The sequence below is a fragment of the Xenopus laevis genome, chromosome 1L (genome assembly GCF_017654675.1).
Source record: "Xenopus laevis strain J_2021 chromosome 1L, Xenopus_laevis_v10.1, whole genome shotgun sequence".
Classification (NCBI taxonomy): domain Eukaryota; kingdom Metazoa; phylum Chordata; class Amphibia; order Anura; family Pipidae; genus Xenopus; species Xenopus laevis.
In genome coordinates this window covers 4115440-4121757 of record NC_054371.1, presented here as the reverse complement: position 1 = coordinate 4121757, position 6318 = coordinate 4115440, and positions in this window count along the sequence as shown.

Below are 6318 nucleotides of genomic sequence, written 5' to 3'. Positions count from 1 at the left end.
AGATGTATTTAAAAGAATTGAAACTGATCTCAAGAATTATTTTCAATTGAACGAAAGTACAGTATCCTCCTTGCCAACACTCTGGGAAGCCCACAAGGCCACTATTAGGGGCCAATTTATATCCTTGACCTCTCACCTAAAGAAACAACGTGTTGAGGTTTATAACTTCCTACAACAGCAATTACGTAAGCTGGAAAACCAATATAGTACCTCTAAATCAGACCTGGTACTCCCGCAGATTCTTGAGCTAAGTACAACATTGGCCTCTTCAAGGTATAAGGAGGTAGAAAAAGCTATTTTATGGACCAAGAAATCCTAGTATGAAAAAGGGGACAAAACATACATTGCTGGCACGCAAATTAAAGGATCAAATAACACAGGCCAAAATCACCACTTTAAAGACACTGACAGGGAATTTAACTTATGATCCAGATCAAATAACAACTCAATTCTATACATACTACCAGAAACTTTATAGCTTACCCGTACACAAAATAGCCACTTCCCACAACTCCAATCATGTTACTCAATTTTTAACTTTAACTTAACGCTCCCTAAATTCTCACAAGAGGATTTGCAAACTTTAAATGCTGAAATTACTGGTGATTAGTAAATGGGAAATGGGAAACGGGAAAACGGCAGGCCCAGATGGGTTCCCATATAAATATTATAAACTTTTCTCACATTTTCTTACCTCTATCTAACCAAACTTTTTAACCAATACCTAACAGACACCCAGATCCCTACATCAGACCTTACTTCTTTCTTAACGTTAATTCCCAAATCGGGAAAGGGCCATACTTTATGCACTAATTATAGGCCAATAGCACTCCTTAACACATACCTAAAACTGTTTGCAAAAATATTAGCAAACAGACTGGCCCCTATTTTACTGAAACTAATTCATCTCCAGCAGGTCAGCATTATAATGGGGCGTCAGGCAGGAGACAATATGAGGCATAAATAGACCTTATAAAGATCATTCATCGCAAAAAATACCCTCACTCGACGTGGAAAAGGCATTTGACCACTTACAATGGCCCTACCTGTTTTCCTTATTACAACATCTTAATCTATCAGGCTCCTTTTTACAAGCCCTCCGCAATTTATACAACAATCCACAGGCATATTTAAACTACCTGGTATGGCACACAGATCAATTTTAATAAAGAATAGGACCAGACAGGGCTGCCCCTTGTCCACTTTACTATACACCCTTAGCAAAGAACCTTTGGCAGAGCTAATAAGAGGAAACTCAGATATCTCAGGCATTACTTTAGGGCATTTGCAATTTAAAGCTGCTATGTTTGTGGACGATGTCTTATTTACACTATCTAAGCCTTCAACCTCACTTCCTAATTTGCATAGACTGTTGGATCAGTATAGTGTCCTGTCTGGCTATAAGCTAAATTTAAACAAAACAGAAGCCCTACATTAACATCCCAAGCTCAACATTGGCTTTTCTCAAACTCAACTTTACCTACAACTGGAGGAGAGACTCCCTTACGTACCTGGGTATCCAAATTCCGTCTGACCCACACTACCTATATCATTGTAACTTCACACCTTTGATACAAACCACCAGAAAGACTTTGCAAAAATGGTCATCAGGTTCCATCTCATAGTTTGGACAAATTGCAGCCATCAAGATGTGCATATTACCTAAATGCCTATATTTATTTGAAACTTTACCTATCCCACCTTCATCAAAGATTTTCAAATCTATACAAATCATGTTCCATAATTTTATATGGAACCAACGTAGACACTGGATTCCACAATCAGTCTTAACAACCCCGACACAGCTTGGAGGTTTGGGAGAACCACTACTACTACTAAGTACTATGAAGCAGCACAAGTCTGACAAGTCTTAGCATGGTCGCATTGGACCCCTACTACTATTTGGGGCCTTATTGAGAGTGCTGTAATGGATGATATTCATATAAATTCTCTAATTTGGATCCTACAAAGCCATACTGGATACCATCCATGACTATTATCTACCACACAATTTACCTTACGCATCTGGAACATGTTAAAATACCAACATGCTTTAACATCCACATGGTCTTTAAATAAAATATATCTTAAAAATTCGGCCTTTCATCCAGGTTTGGAACCCTCTTTCTGTACCAGATGGTCAAGCACTTATTCTATCAACATTGGAGACTTTATGGATCTGCGAACCCATAACATTATTCCGTTGCAGGAGATACAGAATAGGTCTCTGACTGACAAACTGCTGCTGTTCGAATTCTTTCAACTACGTTACTTTGCGACCCCCTACTACAAAGCGGCAGCTACCACAACTTCTACTGAATTTGAAAAATTTTCCAGAGAAGGACTTCCTCAAAAGGGCCTGTGTAACAAAATCCGCTTACCCTGGTGGTCAAGTGGTGTGGCGGGGAAGCCGCCACAGCGCTCATCTTCTTGCGCCATGTTTGTGCCTTAGGGCACGCCGGCGTGATGATGTCAGTGGGGAAAGGTGAGCAGTGGCGCAAAATTCAAAGGGTACTTAAAGGGACTTCATTAATTTATACATTGCCCGTTATAGGATTTTGTTCCTGGTGTGTCTGAGCGTTTAGCTACTTTGTATTTTGATTCTTGATTCCTGTTGTGACCCCTGCCTGGCTTTTTGACTATTCTGACTTCTGGATCCTGACGCCTGCCTGAAAACCGACTACCTCTTCTGCTAATCCCTCTGATTGACTTCCTGGTTTGACCCTTGCCCACCTGACTACGTTTATTCTCTGCCTGCCCCGACCCGGCATGATCTGACTACTCTATTGCCTAATGCCTTGTACCTCGACCTTCTGCCCAAAGACTTTGCTTACTGCTGTGCCCCTCTGCTTGTCTAGAACCCCTCGCCTTGCACCTCTCGTTTTAAGACCTGGCGGCATCTGAGTAGCTGAGGGCTCCTCCCTAGGCCAAAGACGGTTGCTATAGGCAGAAGCATGAGCCGAGACCAGGGTGCTTGGCATCGGTTCTAGATTTAGGGTGCCAACCGTTACAGCTTGATTTCTTCTATCTATAAACTATTGACTATATCAATTGCTAATGTTCTGGTACCACACAGCGGACAAACTTCACAAGCTGTTTCTGGACTGCCCTTCTACTTGCTGGAGGAATTGTGGGCAACAGGGTACTTTACTTCACATATTTTGGGACTGCCCACTTATTCAACCTCTCTGGAAAGCAGTATATACTCTGTTAACTCACCTACTGGGCTACAATGTTCCCATGGAGATTCCAACTTTTCTCCTAGGAAAGCCTTTTCCAAAGACCCTTAAAAATACCCAGTATGCATGCAATCGCATCACATTGGAAATCTTTGACCGTACCGCCACTGTCGGATATACAAAAGAGAGTCAACAACAACAGACTTTCCGAATCAAGGATTTCCTTCTTGCATAATCGAACTGAAAACTATCTTAAGGTATGGTCTATTTGGGAATTAAATGGCTTCGCAACCCCATGAATACCCAACCCCGTGCGTAGGGGACTCCACCAGCTTCACACTTAAGAGGAATGCGCTTGGGACTTCTTTTAGCCTTGACCTCTCCAGCACTGATTGCTATTAATGCTATTATGTCTTGACACAACTTCTAAATTATTCACTGCAGTACTATTGAATGCTTTTGCTGTCACTCTATCATGATGTGAGCCTCGTACTGTATATTGCATCCCATGATAACCAACTATTCTTTTCTTTCTTTCCTTCTTTTTCTATCCTTCTATTATGTATGAATATCATATGTTGGTTTTTTTTTTCTTTTCTTATATCTTTAATAAAAATATAAGTTACAAAAAAATAAAACATAATTGTACAATGATAAATGGGTCTTTGGGATCATTGGCCTTAATGTCAAAGATCCAATGTTCATAATAGGGTTCAAAATGAGGGTAGTGAGAATTACCTTCTAACCTTCTGTAAAAATACTCTGATGCATTGTTGATACAACATTGATTCCTAGGAATTACCAGAGAGTTTTTTTTTTGCTTTTGACGCACTGAAGCTCACTATGGGGCCCGATTACTTGGGATTTATTATGCATCAAAACTTCAACAACATTTTTTTTTCCATGAATGCAAAAAAATTCTCAAATCTTTGGTGTTTGGTCTTTTGAAGATTCTGAATGAAAGAAGTTCAAGTGCCCTTTCTCTCTTGTTAGGAAGGCAACACCTGCTCCATGATTTTTTGGAAGGTTTTATCTTTCAGGGCCAGTTTATTTTCCTCTCTAAATCTCTGAAGATGTTATATTCACACACAGGAATAGCTTTCACTACAAGGGCCTTGAAAAGAGTTGGTTTGCTGAGTGTTATTCCACATTTTAATAATCAGAACATTTTTGAGATGAATAATGGGTATTTTACCCAGTTATCCTTCCTTTATCAGAAGAAGTGTTTAATGTTAATTATATGTTTGTTTACTTTTGGATTTTTATCAAGAGCTTAGCACTAAAAACTGGGAGAAAAGCTTTCTGAGGCCTTGTGTAGTCAAAGATGGTATTGCATGCCCTCAAAAAGACTCCTCAATTAACTCTTCACTGAATCCCATTGTTACAAGAACACACTGAACCCCATTGTTAATAAAACACCAGGAGCCAGAAATGAGGTAAAAGGCCACAGCATGTATTCACATTTTATGATATAAATAGGACCTTGCCAGAGTAATATACAAAAAAAGAGAGGGTTATGGGAGTACTGAAAAAACTAAGTTAAAGTATATTTAAGTATAATGGAATTGTTACTTATAATGCACATTCCCTGGTCCCCTGTCTCATAAGTAATTCAGTATAAATAAAAGTGTATGTGTTTATGAAACAGGGGTTTTTAGTTACAAAGTTATGATCATAAAGTTGATAAGTCACCATACCACGTCAAGGTAAACCCCATACATTGGTGCCTAACTTGTTTACCTCTTGTCATAGTATAAAAAGTCTTTTACTTCTCTGCATAGTAGAATTACTTTAATCAGTGACTGTTGAACCTTGGTTTCAGTCTGAAGGCTAGATCCTCCCCTGAAAGTATGCGGCTTTTAAAGGGAGAGATTGCCCAAACCACGCCCATTTTTAAAAGCATAGGACCACCATTAGTTTTAAGGGGTGGGTATAGGGTGCTATTAAAAAAACACACGTGAAGCTCAGCAGGAGCCCACCGAGTTCTCTCTCAGTATCAGTCTGACCCTGGATATATATAGATCAGCTATAATTATCTAACCAATACATTTACAATATAATAATTTAGAACTTTGTCAGAAGTATATACCGTAAATAAATGTCCTAAATATGTTTTTGGGTTCTCATTTATTTCTAAGATTCTGGTCTTCCCTATATTGCCTCGGCCCAGCCTAGCGCTGTTGGGATGCATGGATGGAGATGTGGGGTCAATTGGTTGTCGGACTTTGCTCCAGCTGCTAATGTTCTATGCTAGGAAAATGATTGTTCTTCGGTGGAATCAGCGTGAAGCACCCAAACTTGAGGACTGGAAGGACCTTGTCAATAAAGCCCTCCCTTACTATAAGGCAGTATATATGTCTAGAGGATGCACGGACAAGTTTATAGCTGTCTGGATGCTATGGGTATTGAATTCTGACACTAATAGCCCCCATGTGTTTTGAAAGGATGGTCTGTGCTAGCTCCACAAGATATTAGTCTTGTCTACTGTTTACCCCCTCCACACTCCACACCCTCTTTGACTCTCTTTCTTTCTTTCTTTCTTTCCTCTCCCCTCTGTCGTATTTCCTTTATTGTCTTTCTTTTTTTATTTTTTACTGACTATGTATAATTTTTGTTTCCTTTACGGGACACTGTCTGTCTTGTTTTTTGTGTGTGAGAAAACCAATAAAAACACTTTTAAAAAAAAAAAAATATGTTTTTGGGGTCAACAATTTTTTGTATAACTCTTCTCTAGAGGAATTTTCTTGGTCTAAGATTAAGTTTCAATAAATCTGACATAGAATAGCATCATTGAATATGTAAGAGATGTGAGGACAAGTTGGAAGCATCTAGGGGCAGATTTACTAAAGGGCAAAATGACTAACGCAGGTGAAAATTCAACAGCGTGACGTCATTTCGGTACTTCGCCAATTTACTAATGGTCACTGGCGTAACTTCGCTAGCGAAGGAAATAGACTCTAGCGGTACTTTGCTCCTTAACACCAGGCGAAGTTGCACTCTGGCGAATGGACTTAACTATGCAAATTCACTAAGATGTGGATTTTACTGAACGTTGCCTCTTGCGCCAGACTTGCCTTCTCTACCTCAGAACAGGCGAAGTGCAATAGAGTAGATAGGAGTTCCCAAAAAACGCTGGCGT